General features: G+C 42.7%; 1 long non-coding RNA gene across 2 annotated transcripts in view; it reads right to left on the bottom strand.

The window, feature by feature from the left end:
* The window catches only part of LOC104007066 (uncharacterized), a 141307-nt gene extending 126489 nt beyond the window's left edge, over positions 1-14818 (bottom strand). Inside the window, exon 1 of one of the 2 annotated variants that reach the window (XR_001718891.4) lies at positions 13558-14818. This is a non-coding gene — a long non-coding RNA (uncharacterized LOC104007066). Of the gene's footprint in view, positions 1-6378; positions 6579-13557 lie in introns of those variants that run through there. The other variant, XR_008548724.1, reaches the window with a different exon arrangement.
* Between the last annotated feature and the right edge of the window lie 4257 nt (positions 14819-19075).

The raw sequence follows: 19075 nt of genomic DNA, 5'->3' as shown, positions 1-19075 counted from the left end.
TTAAATAATTATTTTGCCTTATGGGCTCCTGGACCACATAGGTAATATATATTTCAACCCTATAAGTAGTTTGAGGGCACTGTTATGCTTACAAAACCTTAGAGGAGATTATTTTATGTGCAGAACTTAAGACACATAAGTTCTGTAGTGGCCTCCCTCCCTTGTGGGTACATTTTTAATTGAAACTTTCTACTCTTGCTATAGCCACTTGAGGATACCAGCTTTAAGCTCATGGTCTTAGATCTGACTTCTACTTCATTCATAGTTTCTGGAACTTACTGCTTGATGAGCTCAATTCTGCAATTAAAATATTTTTTATATAATACATATTGTCCAGATTGTCTGGTGATGGATTACTGATGGAGAAATTTCAGATTATTTAATTCGAAATATTGCTGATATAAAAGTTAAGTGACTTATGCTTAATCTTGAGGCACCCCTCTTCATCCTCATGTCTCTATCTGCCTGATTTGATAATTTCAGCAGAATGACCCGTAAGCACCTCAAAATCAGTTGAACTTCTCCCTCATTTTCCTTCCAAAATAAAGTTCTGTTAATAACATCACTATCTCCAACCATACAGGTTCGCTTCAATCTCAGTGCATTTATGGTATGTAAATTATGTGTCAAAGAAAGTGGGAAAAGATCATTGAGCATCCCTTCCTTGCCTCCAAAGCCAATAAATTCCAAACTTAGGTTTAACTAACCTCTGAAATGTCCAGTTCCACTGCTTCCTTTCCAGTTCCGTTGCTCATTGAGTCTCAGTGCTTCTCATCCCAACCCTTGGAAGAGCCTCCACTTCCAGATGCTTCTCTTCAAGCAACCTCTCACTCTGGCCACATGAGTCATCCAGAAGTAGCATTTGGATTCCACCCTTTGCCTCCCCAAATTATCAAACGTCTCTGTGGTTTGTGAAATAGAATTCCAGCTCTTCTACCTAGAGCTTAAATCCCACCATGATCTGATCCCAATCTACCGTCTGAAGCTAATGCTCCTCTCCATATGGGAGCAGCCTCTACACACAAAATAAATGTTCTCCCTCCATGTTACGCTTGGGGAGCAATACAGAGAATGAGTCCTGGAGTAAGGCAGTTTGGGCTCAAATGCTGGCTTCATCACTGACACACGATTTGGACAAGACAATGATTCCATCTGAGCCTCATTAGGACGTATTTTCAAGATGTAGCAGATATAATTTGCTGAAGGATTGAGAAAGAGGACTCCAGGTGTATAGCCTGAGCTACAGGAAGGACGCAGTCAGCACTGAGGGCTGTGGAGGGCTGGGAAGAGGAGGCAAGATTAGGAGTTCAGTTTTGAACATGGGAAGTGGGGACATCTGTTGGCACATATCTTTCAAGACCCAGCTTGAACATGGTCTCCTCTGGGTAACTGTCCTTCATTCGGCTTTTTACGATAGTGCAATCTCTGCTTTCCTCCAGCCACTACCTTCTTCCTCACAGTAGAGTTGGTTTATCTGTCTCTATTCTCCTCCCGGACAACAATCTTGCTTGTAAGAGGTTTCAGGTCTGATTCATCTCTCTTCCCCTCCCCAACATTTAAGAGACGATTTTACACACAGTAAAAGATCAAAAATATTTTTGAAGGAAAGTGAACATGTATATATTTTACTTCATATCATGAATATCATTAAGTACTTCAAACCAGTGAGAAAATTCATTCTCACAAACTTGAATCTGAACAACAGACACAGCCTCCTTACACAGCAGGCTCCGAAACAGCTCTTCTGAAGGAAACTCTTCTAAAGTTGCTTGGCATTTTCCATCATCTCCTGTAAGAATCTGTGATTACAGATCCTTAGTGCTAAATATTCACTAATAGGAAGCTCTGGTTGCTCTTCAATTATGTAATAGAGACAACATGTTTGCCGAGCAAATAAAAATGAGAGTGAATTGCAAAAACAAAAATAAAATACAATATGGACAGGTTGCAGCTCAAGCTTCACATACACATATCTGCAGATATCTAAGATTTGCAGCATATGTGATGGGGTCCAGGGGAAAATGGGCAGCCCATGCCGAAACCCTTCTGTCTGTCATTTCACTATTACTGTACCACATATATATTTCTGCACAAAAATTTATTATTAGTACAAAATCTGGCATTCCTTGTGGAGAAATAGGAATGCTTTTATACTGTCGGTGGGAGTGTAAATTAGTTCAACCATTCTGGAATACAGTGTGGTGATTCCTCAAGGATCTAGAACTAGAATTACCATTTGACCCAGCCATTCCATTACTGGGTATATACCCAAAGGATTGTAAACCATGCTACTATAAAGACACATGTACACGTATGTTTATTGCAGCACTATTCACAATAGCAAAGACTTGGAACCAACCCAAATGTCCATCAGTGATAGACTGGATTAAGAAAATGTGGCACATATACACCATGGAATACTATGCAGCCATAAAAAAGGATGAGTTCATGTCCTTTGCAGGGACATGGATGAAGCTGGAAACCATCATTCTAAGCAAACTATCACAAGGACAGAAAATCAAACACCGCATGTTCTCACTCATAGATGGGAATTGAACAATGAGAACACATGGACACAGGGTGGGGAACATCACACCCCGGGGCCTGTCGTGGGGTGGGGGTAGGGGGGAGGGATAGCATTAGGAGAAATACCTAATGTAAATGAGTTGATGGGTGCAGCAAACCAACAAGGCACATGTACACCTATGTATCAAACCAGCACATTGTGCACATGCACCCTAGAACTTAAAGTATAATAATAATAAAAAGAACCAATTAAAAAAAAATCTGACATTCCTTTATCAGCTCCTGCGAGTCTGTGGTATTGCCTGATATCCTCAGTAAAGAGAAAGAGAGTTTTAAACAAAGGATAATGACCACTTTATTACTGAGTGTCTAAGAGCCATGGCGGGTTAGCCTGGGAAGATAGGCTTATGCTTGCTGTGTCTGACCCTGGATTTAAAGAGTACACCCCTGGCTCCTACCAGACTTAGGGGTTTTGTTCATTTTTGTCTGTCTGCTCGCTTAACTGATTGTTGATTATTTAAAGTTTTTTGGAAAATAACAGAGTCAACTATAGTCCTGCTATAAATTGCAGCCACCTTTTGAATGCCCTAAGGAGATTCTGAAAAATACATGTGTCTCTGGGCCCTACCCCAGACCTACAGAATCCGAATCCCTGGAGGAGCCAGGCACCGTGTCAAGCCAGCTCCACAGGTGACTGGAGAGCCCCTGGGTAAGGTTCTGAGCCAAGGTGTTACGTCAGGCAGGCCCATATTCAAATCCTAGCTCTGCCACTTAATAGCTGGATGACCTACAACTAAGCCTCTTAGAATCAGTTTCTTCATCTGCACAGTGAGGATTACAAAGCCTACCAGGGCTGGCCTGAAGATTAGAAATTATGAACATAAAGAGCCTGGTATTGTACTCGGCAGTCATTGCCCAGTATTGGTAGCTCCACATCAAGGTTTTCGTGACAGCTTTAGTTATCCATCATCTGCAAATCTATTTTTATAGGAGAGCCCTACGGGGCTTCCGCGTCCCTCTGGAGCTCATGTCATATGTCCCTCTGTCTTAGCCTACACTCTAGCCTACCCGGCCTGCTTTCTTTTGCTCAAGCAGAATAAATCCATTCCCACCTGAAGCCTTCTCAGCAGTTCTCCCCGTTCTTACTGTTGACTCCTTCTCCTTATTTTGGTCAGACTCACATGGCCACCGCTGCACTCTATTGCATTACAGACAGCTGGTGTCTCTTGCAGTTCTGATGGCCTACGACTTGCATTACCCTGACTTCTATCTTGACTGTTGACTTCTCCCCACTGGAATAGAAGCTCTACTAGTACTGGGCACTTGTCTGCCTCTTTCTGTGCTCCATTCCCAATACCTAAACCTGGAGTAGAATAGAAACTTAATGAGCATTTCCTGACTAAATCTGTAAACTTGACAAATACTACTCATCCATAATCAATTCCTATAGTCATTTCTTAGACTTATCCCTCAAATTCTGATTATAAATCAAAAACTCATATTACAAATTCCAGGCATTGGGAATTCCTCCACAAATATAAAGAGAAGTCCAGCCATGTTTATATTCAAGAACTCAACCAATCACTTTTGCCAACAATGGTAATTCCAGAGTGCAGGGAAGGGCAAAAGCCACAAAAGCAAGAAGTGAAAGGAGAAAGCTCTCCTTAATTTTCTTCTTTCCTTTATAGCTTCCCTGTAACCTTTTCTTTTCCCACTGCCATCAGGCTTTTATAAACTACAGCAATGCTAATGGGTTTGCAAATGTCATAAGTGGTGCCCCCTGCCATAATGGCAGTGGTTCCTTGCTCGAGACGAGAACACAGCATGACCATGAGGATGCTGTAGGGGGCCCATCAGGACCTCACTGGAACCTTCTAGAGGCCTGCATCAGGAACCCATGCCTTCCAAGCCCATCGCAGCTGTTTGTTAAGCAGTAGCTCATGGTTATATAGTTAGGATGCTTGGAGAGAACTGAAACCCCTTTGGAAAGAGTAGCAGCTCCATACGGCTCTGTAAGAAACTCAGAGACCTGCTCTAGGCTCTCTTGCTAGATAGAGTTCAGGGTCCTCTTGAGATTCAACCTGTGCTCTGGCCAGCAGAGCTAGGGATGACAGAAAAGGAATTTGCCTTCAAAAAGCGATCTCTCTCTCACTTTCCTTAGTTGTATTTGTGTATTTCTAGTAAATTAGAAAAGCTGTAAAGCCCTTCAGCTTTAGAACCCAATCTGAATGATCACATTCCTAGGGGAGCATTTGGCATCCTGGAAGCATAGGAACCCCTGGCCTTGATCTTGGGCTGCTGTTCAGTCCGAGCAAGGCCTCTTTAGCAATGGAAACCTCCAATTCTGCATTGTGTGTGAGCTGCTTTATACCGATTTTTTTTCACATTTCTTATTGACTTTTTGTCAATTTAATTCTTTACCTACTGTTTTTCTCTTATGATACGTCAATGTTTTCTGAATGACTCCTTTTTCTACATTGATTTACTTTTCTGGAAAGACTTCCTGTCTTTTCAACATGCTGCTTACCTATTTTTTTCTTTTATATTTTTTCTTTTATACTTTTCCCTGGTTTACTATAAAACTTTCTTTTCTTTTTATTGGCTTTGTTGGTGTCTGGTTTTAAAGCTTTTCTGGGGCTTTTAAAAGAATAAACTTGAATAGAATTTGGTATTTAATTGTATTCTCATAGCAGGTGGGCGTGTGACAAATGTGGATTTAGGGCCTTTCAGTGGAGGTGGTGGGGAGGAATACCCAAAGTTGGGCCACCCACATTATGTGTTTCATGCAAATAAGTCCTATATGTAGCTTTGTTTCAAACTATCAAGCAAAGCAGCAGGGATTATAAATTGCCCCACAGAAGGTGTCACTTTTCAGGTAGGCATTGATAGATCATTGGCTGGGGAAGAGCTGCCAGATGAAAGAGCAGGGACATGCAGATCACTGGCCTTCATGTGCATAAATGGCCCTAAGGTGTACAGCTGACCTGATGCATATAGCTGACCCCATGCATATAGTTGACCCGATGCATATAGCTGACCCTGATGCATATAGCTGATCCTGATGCATATAGATGACCTGATGCATATAGATGACCTGATGCATATAGCTGACCCTGATGCATATAGCTGACCCTGATGCATATAGCTGACCTGATGCATATAGCCGACCCTGATGCATATAGCTGACGCTGATGCATATAGCTGACCCAATGCATATAGTTGACCCTGACACGTATAGCTGACCTGATGCATATATAGCTGACCCTGGTACATATAACTGATCCTGATGCATATAGCTCATCCTGATGCATTTAGCCGACCTGATACATATATCTGATCCCAATGCATATAGCTGACCTGATGCATATAGCTGACCTTAATGCATATACTAACCCTGATGCATATACCTGAACCTGATGCATATAGCTGACTTTGACGCACACAGCCAACCCTGATGCATATATCTGACCTTGATGCATGGAGCTGACCCTGATGCATGGAGCTGATCCTGATGCATATACCTGACCCTGATGCATACAGCTGACTTTGATGCATAGAGCAGACTGTAACGCATATAACTGTTTTTAATGCACATAACTGGTGCATATAGCTGACCCTGATGCATATAGCAGACCTTGAGGCATATAGCTGACCATAATGCATATAGCTGGTCCTAATACATATGACTGACCCTAATGTATTCAGCTGATAATAATGCATACAGTGGGTCCTAATGCATACAGCTGATCCAAACATATACCCAATTCTAAAAGCAGACAAAGAAGCCAATCACTGCTAAATAAACCACAACACGGAGGAAAGAATCACAGGAAAAAAAAACCCAATTCTTACCATCGAAGTGCCACTGTAGAAGATTCTGTACTGCCTTGGTATGCAAACAAATGAATAGTTTTTGAATTTTTTCAAATGGAGGATAAATGAGGCAAGTGGTCACCATCTGGAACTTACCAAGGCTTTTTAAAAACGCTTGCCAAATAGAATCATTGTGAGCAACAGAGCCAGATCCGGCCCCTGGACCAGCCAGCCATCCTCCAGTGCCGCATTTAATATGTTGTGGGAAAAACGCTTCCTTCCCAGCAGAGGCAGCTGCCATCAGCCTAAGTGAGTCAACAATGGTGGAAACTGCCAAGTGGGCAACATCGAAGGCCATGTTTCCTCCCAGCCAACAGTGCTCCACTGAGCCTGGACAAAACCAAGGAGACAAGCCCAAAGGGCCCACTTATTTCCAAAAACATTGCAGCCCCATTCTCAGGAGAACAACCCACCCCTCCTAGCCTAATGGTGAACTCTTCATGACTCCCCACACTCCCCCTCACAATGCTGTCAGCTCAAGGGGACATGCTGTGATTCCCGTCTCGGTCTGGAACCACATTACAGAGTTGATTTTCTCTTAGGAGACACAACCCCAGCATGTCAAATCTTCATGGCTCATTGTATCAAGTCCTGTTTCCAAAAGTGAAATACCCTCGACTTGCACTTTCCAGAGTTAACAAAAACGGATACATTTGGGCTACAAGGACAACTCATGGAATGTTTCTTAAAAGACATATAATTATGGCAGAACGAAACTATATGGTTACAGAAATTAAGCTTGGCCCTTGAAATTCTAGATAAATTAGGTTTCTGAGAGAATTTCTTACAGGATAAAATAAAGGATTTTCAAATGCAGGATGAAGTGAAACATTATTTCTAGGGAAAAGATTTTTAGTTTTGATATCTTATGTTGGTGTTGTTAGAATCATTTAACTGGTAATGGCCTGTGTCCAAATAAAGCAAATTATGCATTTAATTCAATTTAACGCAGCTAACCATTCTTGAGCACCTACTTGGTTTCGGGTTCTGAGGTAGGCAGTTTAAATCTATTACTGAATCTTTACCACAGACAAATGCAGTAGGCACTGGCCTGATTTTGCACAGAAAAAGACAGAGGCTCAGAGAGGCCTATAATTTGCCCAAAGTCACACAGCCACTCTGCAGACCAGCTGGAGTTGCCCTTGGATCTCCCAGAGCCTGTACTTGTCATGCTTTTCAGCACTGTGGCTCTCGGGCCTTATCCTTCACCCCAAGAGCTCACGGTGGCTATAAAGAAAGGGCAACCCAAAACTATTTAAAGTAAACAAACGAAGTGATTATAAGTTTAATGGTCAAAATCTATATAAAGAACTATAGAAGCACAAATGAGGGCTCAATTCATATACTTTTAAACTGCAATCTAGTCATCACAATTGGAAACACTCCGTCATGTTCCCAGGAAGGGTGTTGCTTTGCTCTCCATTGTTGTGATTGGTTGTCTTAGTCCCTTCATGCTGCTATAACAAGACAGCACACTCTGGGTGGTTTATAACTACAGAAATTTATTTCTCACCATTCTGGAGGCTGAGAAGTCCAAGTCCAAGGCACCTGCAGTTTGCCTGCTGTCATGCATAGACATCTTCTCACTCTAGCAGGAGGGGTGAGGGTCTCTTTTCTTTTCTTTTTTTTTTTTTTTTGAGATGGAGTCTTGCTCTGTAGCCCAGGCTGGAGTGCAGTGGCATGATCTCGGCTCACTGCAACCTCTGCCTGCTGGGTCCCTGCTCAAGCAATTCTCCTGCCTCAGTCTCCCGAGTAGCTGGGATTACAGGCACGCGCCGCCATGCCCAGCTAATTTTTGTATTTTTTTTTAGTAGAGACAGGGTTCACCGTGTTGGCCAGGATGGTCCTGAACTCCCGACCTCGTGATCCACCCGCCTCGGCCTCCCAAAGCACTGGGCTTACAGGTGTGAGCCACCGTGTCCTGGGCCTCTTTTCTAAGGTGGCCTAAGCGGCTCCCAAAGGCCCCACCTCCTAATACCATCCCCTTGAGGGGAGGATTTCAACATAGGAATTTTGAGGGGACATAAACAGCATTGGTATTTGGTTTTTACTTTGCTGTGTGCTTTGGAAAGGGAAAGGAACATCTCGCCCCATGGGTTGGCTGAGGCCACCTGCAAGGCATTTTCAGGCAGCCTCAACTCCCTGAGATCCACGCCTCCACGGGGCCATTTGAGGGCTTTAACGCCACATAAATGTACATAATTCACCAGTGGGAGAGAGGCACCGTCATGAAGCATTCATGGACCCTTCACTATAAATGCCATCACATTGGCCAGCTGCACAAGACTCAGAGATGCTGCAGTTCCATTGGAAAAAAATAAAACAAAGGCCCAAAGTTTGTTTGGAAATGATGTTGAGCCTCTTACCAAGAAACCATTAATAACATTATTTCTTATTTTTTTAATACCTTACAGGTACAGCTCCCAAAGCAGTCAATTGTCTGGCAATAAAGCGTGATGGGGCGTGTAACAATTACGTAACAGCTGCAGAGACCTCATGGATATAATTGAGTAGCTTCTACCACCCTAGGATATAATAAAAGTAAGATTTAAGCACGTATCAATAAAGCCGACAGAGCAACACCAGAGCAGGCCTTCTTCAGCGTAACGCCACTGATCAGCCTCGAAAGGAAACGAGGACATACAGAAAAGAGTGGAGAGGAGTAATGGGAGAAGGAAGAAGTAGAGGAGGAAGAGGAAGAAACAGAGAGGAAAGGGGAAAAGAGGAGGGGAAGGAGAAAAAGAAAAAGAAGACTCGTTTGCTCTCCTGCAGGCGCGATGCAGCAGCAAACACCAGCCAGCCTCCTCTGCACTGAATTCAGGCCGGGAATGCGGGGGTTTCCTGGGCCTGCAGCCCGCCGGGCACGTTCGACCCACATTCTGCTGTGTGTGCGCCGTGCGACACGTCACCCTCCCATCTTTGCACATGCCCTTGAATGTTTCTGTGCTTCTGATTCATCTGGTCCACAGTTTACACCTTGAGGTAACTCTAATTCTGTCTCTTCGTTTTCCTTCACAAATGAAGGCTCGTTTCGCCTTCACTCCATTTCCATTTGAGACCTACTTTAGTATGTTTTTCTTTCATTTTCTCTGCAATAATCAGGCTCCCTTTGCTCAAGCACAGTTCTTTTACCAAGTAACCTGACTTTCTCTGCTCTCAGATTTGTCGCGATCGAGGCTTGAAGCCAAAATATTGCAAGGTGATATTTTAGCTTTCACTGATACACCGAGAACCGGCGCGGTACAGAAACTGCTTCAGTAAGTGAACACAAGACAGGCTCAATCTGGCCTACTCTTGTTGATGCTAAGCTTAGAAGAAAGAGAGAGGCAGACACTGAGACAGAAGGACACAGAGAGAAATGCTCTGTTATTCTGAATGTTTCTACTGATTCTTTATGATCCACCAAACTTTTCTCAAACACCCTTTAAGATGATGTAGATAAATTACAAGATGCCGAGGGGGACGACGCTCTTTCAGAAGGAGCCTCTCCAAGCCTTTCTCCACTTCAACTAAAGAACGTGTTTCAATGAGTCTGCGATCTCGGTGGCCTCTTATTACTGTCATCTCATTCATATCCAAATCAGGAAACCAGAGAAAGTTCTGAAATGAGGGGCCGGCGTTCTTATTAACGCCAGCCATGGCAGGCACTGGAAGGAGCTTAAAAAGAGGTGGAAATCACCAGTTTCCGAAGAAGTCAGCTCAGATGAATTTTGTTACTTCTCTTTAAGTGAGATTACGTGCGGACTAGGGGCTTTTTCCACTTGAGCCAGGTGCCAACAGGATATGAGGGTGCAGGGTAGAATAAGAGCCCAGCGTTGGCCTTAAAAATGAAGCGGGAGACTGAGGAAAGGACGCTAGGGCCTATCGAGGAGAAAAACACTTGTTCCTTAAGTGGATCATCCATAGGAAAAGAGGCAGTTTCCTCTGCTGGGTGATTTTGAAGTGAGAAAACATCTAAAACTTCCAAAATGTTGTTTGGAATTGATTTGTGCATAGGTGCAATACCACTAAGCCCACTTTTGGGCCATAGCCCTCCACTAGAGAGATACATTGAAAAAAATTTTAAATAAAAAATCCTGGAGTGCAATATCCTGTTGACCCAACCTTAAATAGCAAAGCTCTTCAGCCAATCCCGTGAGAGGTGCTGGGGTGCGTGCACAGTCAGGGAAGCTCCCTTGCTACCATTTCCATTCAGTCACTTAGAAGCTGGGCAGGGGCCAGTTGGGGAGGAATGGCTGTGTTCATTAGAAATTTCAAATAGCTGCATACAACAGAAACCCTCATACAGCAGCTGAAACACATGGGGGTGTACGCAGCACACACTTGACATCTGCAGGTGAGCTGCTGAGTGCAGCATGGTGGCCCCGCCTACTCGCTCTGTTCTCCTCAAAGCGTTGCTCCAACTAGAGCTGCATTCTGACTTTTGCTAGCCCTGGGCACTTTTGCCTTCATGAATCCTCAGGTAAATATTAAAAATGATATTTTACGGCTATATTGGTATAGACAGGCATATTAATATTACGGTAAAACATTTTCTTTATTCATTTTTTTCCTTCTGATTTTAAAAAGAATGAAAACTTTTTCAGAGCCCCTAAAAGTCTTTTGTGGATTCCAGGCACTGTGCTTCCTGTGCCCAGTGGCTAAAAAATCAGTGAAGAGGACACGGAGAACCCAAGGGGAACACCTCCCCGTAGGTCAGATCTCAGAACGCACCTTCCTGGAAGACCCAAATTCACTGGCCAGAGCTTCATCAGATGACCACCGAGAGTGGCAAGAGAGTCTGGGCAGCTGATTTGGTTTGGCTGTGTCCCCACCCAAATCTCGTTTTGAATTGTAGCTCCCATAATTCCCACGGGTTGTGGGAGGGTCCCAGTGGGAGATAATTGAATCATGGGGGCATTTTCCCCCATGCTGTTCTCATGGTAGTGAATACGTCTCACAAGATCTGATGGTTTTATAAGGGGAAACCCTTTCACTTGGTTCTCATTCTCTCTTGCCTGCTACCATGTAAGACATGCCTTTCACCTTCTGCCATGATTGTGAGGCCTCCCCAGCCACGTGGAACTGTGAGTCCATTAAACCTCTTTTTCTTTATAAACTACCCAGTCTCAGGTATGTCTTTATCAGCAGCGTGAAAACTGACTAATACAGCAGTGGAGTCTTTATTCTAAGTGCACTGTGAGTATCTGATGGGCATTAGGGAACTGGCAGAACCTGGCAAGACTGCCAATCAAAGCTGATGAATACCCCTCTTTAATGACTAGAAATGGCTTATTCCAAAACTGGGCATGGTAGCATGCGCCCATAGTCCCAGCTACTCAGGAGGCTGAGGCAGGAGAATCGTTTGAACCTAGGAGGTGGACGTTGTAGTGAGCCAAGATCACACCACTGCACTCCAGCATGGGCAACAGAGTGAGACTCCGTCTCAAAAAAAAAAAAAAAAAGTGGCTGATTCCAAATAGTGAGTGAGTGATTAATAAAAGCGGAATCTGCTAGAGGTAGTATTCGAGGTTTCTGGCAAAGCAGCCCCTACAGAAATAAAGATCCCCCCTGCTTATTTGCCTATGCCCCTAATTCCTGAGCAGGAATTTGATTTTAGCCTAAGACACGGTTGTACATTATTTATCCTCATTATCCATGTTCACCTGCCAAACCTCGATGCTGATGCTTGTAGTCCTTTCCCCACCTGATTTCAAGGCTCAATTCAATTATCTTCTTCTCTAAAAGCTGATCCTAATAGCTCCCTGCAGTTCCCATCCCACCTCTGCATGACAAGTGAAGTCTCTCATTTCTCTCCACCAAGCACTTTGTAAATAATCTCTAATAAAATATTTATCTTCTAACATATAAGCATTAATAAAGAGTTGTTGAATAAATAAATAAATGGTGCATTTAACGAGTTATTCATGTGTTTGTTTCCTACCATCAGCCATGAACCCTTTGAAGACAGTCTTATTCTCAGGTATATCTGTGTATCCACAACATCTAACAGTGTTTGACACAGTGTAGGTACTAACGTTCACTGAATGAAAAAACAAAATTCCAACAGCTTAATAAGAAATAATCCACCCTGCTGAAATTTGTGACGGGCCAAAATGCCATTGTTCTTTTTCAGCTTTCAAATTCTTGCCAAAGAAAGAATGTGAGGTGGAAGTGATCCTCCCTCTGAGAGCAGGAAGTGATCCCACCTCTGAGAGCAGGCCCACCTATGGAAGCTGGCACAAAAATCCACGCTCACTGCCTGGTCATGTAACTGACATGGCCAAGTTTGTACTGCTTCCAGCAATTCAGGGATCTTTGGAGTAGAGGTGAAATACAAAAAATAACGAGGTAGGGATTTTAAAGCGCGCAAAGGGAAGACTATCACCTTCTTTAAAATATATATTTGTACATTTTCTCTGGTCATCCTTTAGATGGGACCCCTCTATCACTATACAGAGGACAGCAACAAGGATATCTTAGTGCAAACTCCATACTTGGCAAAATGAATTTAGAGCAAAGATAAGTTAAGCACCTAGCACAGTGCCCTACACAAAAAAAGGTGCTTGACTGGATCAATGAATAAATGGTAATTAACAATCCAGAAAGTAATCTGTTACTTTTTCAAAAGCACTGACAAGTAGATTTCTTTCCTCAGGCCGCTGTAGTACAAATTTAAGCGATTTAATTTATAAACAATCCAATTTACGCTTACTTTTCAATAGAAGAATTAATTCTTAAAGCCAGTTATGGCTGTAGGTGTATCAGTTTAAATTCAACGAACTCAAAACCCTAAATACCCTTCAATGCCATGATGGCAAAACGGAAGGATGATGGTTTTGACCAGTTCCCAACCCGACGGGTGGGTGGGGATGCGCGAGAGGCCGCTGTGCACTGGAACAAGGGTCAGCAACAGGTAACAGGTCACGGGGAACGTGTGCTTTGAAACCAAGAGGCAGAAAACCGAAATAGAAAACAGATGGACTGTCAGAGGATTTCATTTACCCACAGAGTTCAAAGGAAGTGATATGTTCATCAGGTTCCAAGGCAAGACCTCATTAAGCTACAAACCCTACAGAAATATGCACATAAAAACACTTCATTCTTAGGAAGCTAGAACAGGTCAAACTTCTGTTTACAATCTATAACAAAATCTTGCTTTTTCGAATGAATATTTACCTGATTAGCAAGCAGAGGCCGTCCTTGTTCTTTGGACTTCAAACACGTTTCCTCCTTGGAAACTCCGGCATGTGTGGAATACACCAAATTCCTCAACCAGTGCCCACGGGGCAGGGCCTGTCTTGACAGTCACCACCCAGGTGGACTTTATTTTTCAAGCTTTTACTTCAGGGGGATGGTGGGAAAATTTGTTTAAAATCGTCAGTTCCACAATTGCAATCGCTTGCAATTTAAACAGGTCTCCCTTAAATAAACAGTCTTGACTCAAAATTCTCCCCTTCTCTTTTTCTTGTCATTTGCTCCAATCTCTCATCCTGTGTCCAACGAGACGCGTACTGTCCTGGCATCAGAGCAGGGGCTTCTGACCCCTGTGCCCTCCGGCCTCCGCTGCCCCTCCTCCCCTCCCTGCCACGTGCCCTCCGGAACCGTAGATGTTGAACTGTGGCACCTGCGGAGGTTTCATTTGACCTGCCCGGCTGCCGGGTCTTTTTCTCTGGGACCTCATCAAATCTCTCACTTCTGGTCCTAACCCCAGGCAACTCCCCATCCGCTGGGCTTCTCAGTATATTTTTAGTCCCCCTGTAGAGAGGAGGAGGATCCAGAACTTCTGGATGTATTTCTTGGACCATGCTGGGAATGGTAACATTCACGTGGCTACCACCAACCCCAGAGAGAAAGCTCCTCAAATGTCCTGTCCAGACTAGAAGCTCCATGGTGCCAGGGCCATGCTGAACATAGTTTCCCTAAAAGCCCATTAGCCTTCCCAGGCTTTACCCCGGAGAGTGAGGTGCAACCTTCCTGCTGCTGGATCCCCTCGGAGTATCTGTTCCGTCTTCTTCTTCTTCCCTAGCATTTAGTGGATAAGGAGTAAAAGGTGTGAAGATTTCTGGGGCATGCAGAGCACGCACATTTCCGTCTTCCCCCAGCATTCTCAAATCAGCCGAATTCTACCTTCACATTTCTTTTTTGCGTGGCGGGGAAATTATGATGTCATCTAGATTTTCTTTTTCCTTTAATGTGTTTGGTACAAATCCTGTGCATAGTGTTCTAAGCTTAGTTCTTGATATTCAAACCCCAACTTCTTTAGTCCCTAAGAATGTATTTTATTATTTCCCCCTTAAAGTCCGGTTCTTGTCAATCAAAATCAGTTTGGCTTTCAGGCTATAGTTTCTGTTACCTGTTTAAGGAATCCATCCAGATATTAAAGTTTCCCATTTCTTCCAGGCTCTATTTCCATCCCACTGAGACCAGAGTTTCTCATTGTCACTAGAAACAAGAGGAAAGATGAGGGGTGAAAAGGGTGAAAAAAAACGGAGTAAGTTAATATCAAATTGATGTCACAAATATGGAAACTCAGGAGCCAATCAGCCCTCATCCAACACACATGCTTTTATTCAGACTATTGCTCCACGGGCTAAATAATACATATATTGCCCCTAAGGCAGAGATGTATGATAAATATAATAAACAATTATGGGGATTGTTGGTTAATTTATACATTTTCTACATTATAAACTATCTTGCCAAATACACAACAACACCCAATAGATTTAATAGGTTTTAAGAAATATCTTGAAGGCAATAATAGATCTTAAGTAATACCTTGAAGGCAAAGATCATGCCCCAGACTTGTGAATATGTCACAGCTCTATTGCAGGCGAGGTGCCCAGCAGATGTGCCATAGACCCCGCTCTGCTCACAGCTAAGTAAGTATAAGTCTATTCGTTGTTCTCTACTTAACAGAGAATCATTCAAAGGAAATTGGTGGTAATTTGTTAAGAGGAGATGATGTTAGGAGAGGGAAGATGTTCCTATTATTCAATATTTAATGGGCATTTTGTGTCAAGAAACTCTGTGGGCAACTGAAGCAATATGCCAAGAAATATCTATGAGAATGAGTTAAGATCACCGTATTAGGTAAGGTGACCATGTAGTTTATTATTTGAAGTGGGAAATATTTTTTAAGGGAGCACTGTTAATTATTTATCTCACACACACTGAAATGTATTGTTACCCTAATATCAGAAGACCTTAAGACATAGTAGAGTCACAGAACATTCAAGATGCAAAATACTTAGAAAATTATGTAGTTCTTTATTGAGAGGGAAAAGATCCATTCCCCAGAACAAGAGATGTTATTTCCGAGAAACTAGTTTTTGTTAATACTGAGAGATACCGGGAAAAAAAATGTATTTGGCAGCCAAACAAATTTGGTGCATGTTCTTGGAGATCCACAATGCGTGTTAACACACTAAAGGGAAATCTTCAATAAGCAAACTTTGCTTAAAATAGCATTCCCCAAAATATCTGTACACTGATCTACTCCACCATTTTTGTTTGTTTGTTTTGGTAACACACTTACTGCCATCTTGCAGATAGAAACAGGTACCTAGTCAGTTTTCTCTAGTTTTATGGGGTTAGAAAAGGCCCAAGTAAATTCGGTAATTTTTCCAGGGTCTTTTGTTGTTGAGACAGAGTCTCACTCTGTCACCCAGGCTGAAGTGCAGTGGCGCGATCTCGGTTCACTACAACCTCCACCTCCTGGGTTCAAGCAATTCTCCTGTCTCAGGCTCCTGAATAGCTGGGACTACCACATGCCACCATGCCAAATTAATTTTCTGTATTTTTAGTACAGACAGGGTTCACTGTGTTAGCCAGGATGGTCTCGATCTCCTGACCTCGTGATCCACCTGCCTTGGCCTCCCAAAGTGCTGGGATTACAGGCGTGAGCCACTGTACCCGGCCCAGGGTCTTTTATAGTTGCTGGGTAGCAGGGCTAAAATAGAAATGGAGTAATAACAGAAGTAGTAACGGTAGCATCACAGTAGCAATAGTGGCAGCAGTAGTAGTAGTAACATTAGCAGTGATCATGGTTACTATTTATTGAACTCCTTCCATTCTGCACATTGCAAGGGATCAAAAATCCCTATTTGTTTACCAGTCTCCCCAGCCAGCAGCTAAACTCAAGGAGGGCAGCTTTCACTAATGTATCCTCAATATTTCAGCAGAGCTCCTGATGTAATGTAGGCCCTTCATAAATATTTATTGATTACTGAATGAATAAATGCATATGCACAGTAAATTCTACGACTAAAAAGAACTGCCCAAATGTGCCAGAGTGTTCCTTTATTTTTATGAATCAACAAATCTCTGTCTCCTTTTTCTCCTCTGCTTTCAAAGGTACAAACGTACAGTGCGGTGTGTGTTCAGAACAGCTCTGTGAAATTTCTCCAGTTCCAGGAAACAACATTTTGAATGACAGTTTCTCATGTAAATGAGAAAAGACACATTACAACCATTTTGGAGATTACCTTGAATTATGAACAACACACAGAAGGAAAATTCGAACAGTGCTTTGCTATTCACCAGGGTCACACACTGAAAAGATCCCCACCGCAGAATTATTCCGTTAACAATCATCAGAATAAAAGGTAACAGCAGGTGTTGGCAGGCAAGAAGAAACCGGCCTACAAAATGAGGGGTATTACCTGTAATAATGAAATTTAAACATTTTAATGAGCCTACTGGGATCCACTTGGTAATTACTGTTTAATAAAAGGAAAAATAAACAAAAGGGAAAATGATATATGTTCTCGAATCAGAAAATAAATACTTTAATAAATTACTCATCTTTGATTTTAGTGTATTCTGTGACTAGGGTGCTTTTCTGATGTCTATTTCAAGGAGGTTAGTTTTTTATATTTAGTCTAAAGGAAAAATTAAGAGGTGACCTCATGACGTAGTGAATGTCTTCAAATATTTAAAGAACTCTCATAAGCAAGGGAGCAAGTGCCTTTGCTCCCTTCTGCCTCCAGAGAAAAGATCTAAGATCAGCAGTGGAAGTAACAGAGAGGCACATTACATATATGAATGTAGACAAGAATTTTCTCATCATCAGAGCTGGCCAATAGTGGGTCAGTTTGCCTTGAATATTACAGAATTGGGTTTCCTGTCACTGGAATTGATGGGCAGAGCTGGGGCCACCATCTGTCAGGGGTGCTATTGAGGGCAAATTTTATTTAGACAAGTTGACATTGAACTTGTTCTTTAACTTCTGGGATCCTCCAACTCTCTGTGGGACATGAAAGATTTTTATTTTCCTGCAATTTCAGCCCCAATGCAGGACATTTGGTGAGTGTCACCAAGTGGTAGCTAGTTTCATGGGGTTGTTGGCGCCGACATTCTTAACTAAGCACACAGGTTAACACCAACTTATTCCCATCTGTTCAAGGCAAGTAGGAAGGCAAGAAAGACACATGCCATAGAGAGTCTCCTCTGTCACCTCATTCTCGGTCTGGTCCTGCCAGGGAATCTCACCGAAAGTAGAAGACAGAGGCTTAAACTGCCATCATAAGAAACCTCCAGTGAGTCCTCAAGAACAAGCAAGGACTTCGGGCAAGTTCTAATCCAAGGCTGCACTGAATCCCTTGTCATCATGCACTTCCATCTAAACGTAGATAACCCACAAAAGTCAACAAGAAAGAGACAACCGAACAGAAAAGCAGGCTAAACCCTTTGCAAAAGAGGACATCGAAACGGCCCATAAGTATACAAAATTCCTTAGTCACTTAGTAATCAAAGAAATGCAGATTAAAACTACAAGATAAGGCCAGGCGCAGCGCCTCATGCCTGTAATCCCAGCACTTTGGGAGGCAGAGGCAGGTGGATCACCTGAGCTCAGGAATTCAAGACCAGCCTGGGCAACATAGTGAAACCCCATCTCTACAAAAAATACAAAAATTAGACAGCGTGGTGGTGCACCTGTAGTCCCAGCTACTTGAGGGGCTGATGCGGTGGGATTGCTTGAGCCCAGGAAGTTGAGGCTGCAGTGAGCTGTGATTGCACCACTAAACTCTATGGATGATAAAGCAAGACCCTGTCTCATACCAAAAGAAAGCAAACAAACAACAACAAAAAAAAAAGATACTACTATATGACCACCAGAGAAGCTAAAATTAAAAAGACTGACTATACCAAGAGTTGACACGGAAGTAGAACAATTGTAATTCTCATAAATTGCTGGTGTGAGTGTATATTTGTACAACAACTTTGGAAAACTGGCAGTATCTAGTAAGTCTGAACATATGCATCTCTTGTCACCCAGAAATGACACTCCTCTGTATCTAGACAAATGTGTACTTTTGTGCATCCAAAGACCTGTACAAGGTTGTTCACAGCAGCACCATTTATGATAGCCAAAAATGAGAATACAACTCAAATATATACAAGAGAAAAACAGATTTTGGTATATCCATAAAATGAAATACTTCACAGCAAAAACAGCCTACAGCTACATGCAATAGCATGAATGAGTCTAACAACATGAAGAGAAAGAACATGAACAACAATAGTACACCCCCACATGATTCCATTTATATGAAGTTCACTGACAGACAAAATTAATCTTTGGCTTTAGAAATCAGAATAGTAATTACCTTTAGGGTGATGACAATGATCGAGAGAGGAACAAGGGGAACTTCAGTAGCACTGGCAGCATTTTCTTCCTGGGATTGGGCTT

The sequence above is a fragment of the Pan troglodytes genome, chromosome 5 (assembly GCF_028858775.2).
Source record: "Pan troglodytes isolate AG18354 chromosome 5, NHGRI_mPanTro3-v2.0_pri, whole genome shotgun sequence".
NCBI lineage: Eukaryota > Metazoa > Chordata > Mammalia > Primates > Hominidae > Pan > Pan troglodytes.
Note: the sequence above shows the minus strand (reverse complement) of the source record. Positions and strands in the feature narration are given on the sequence as shown.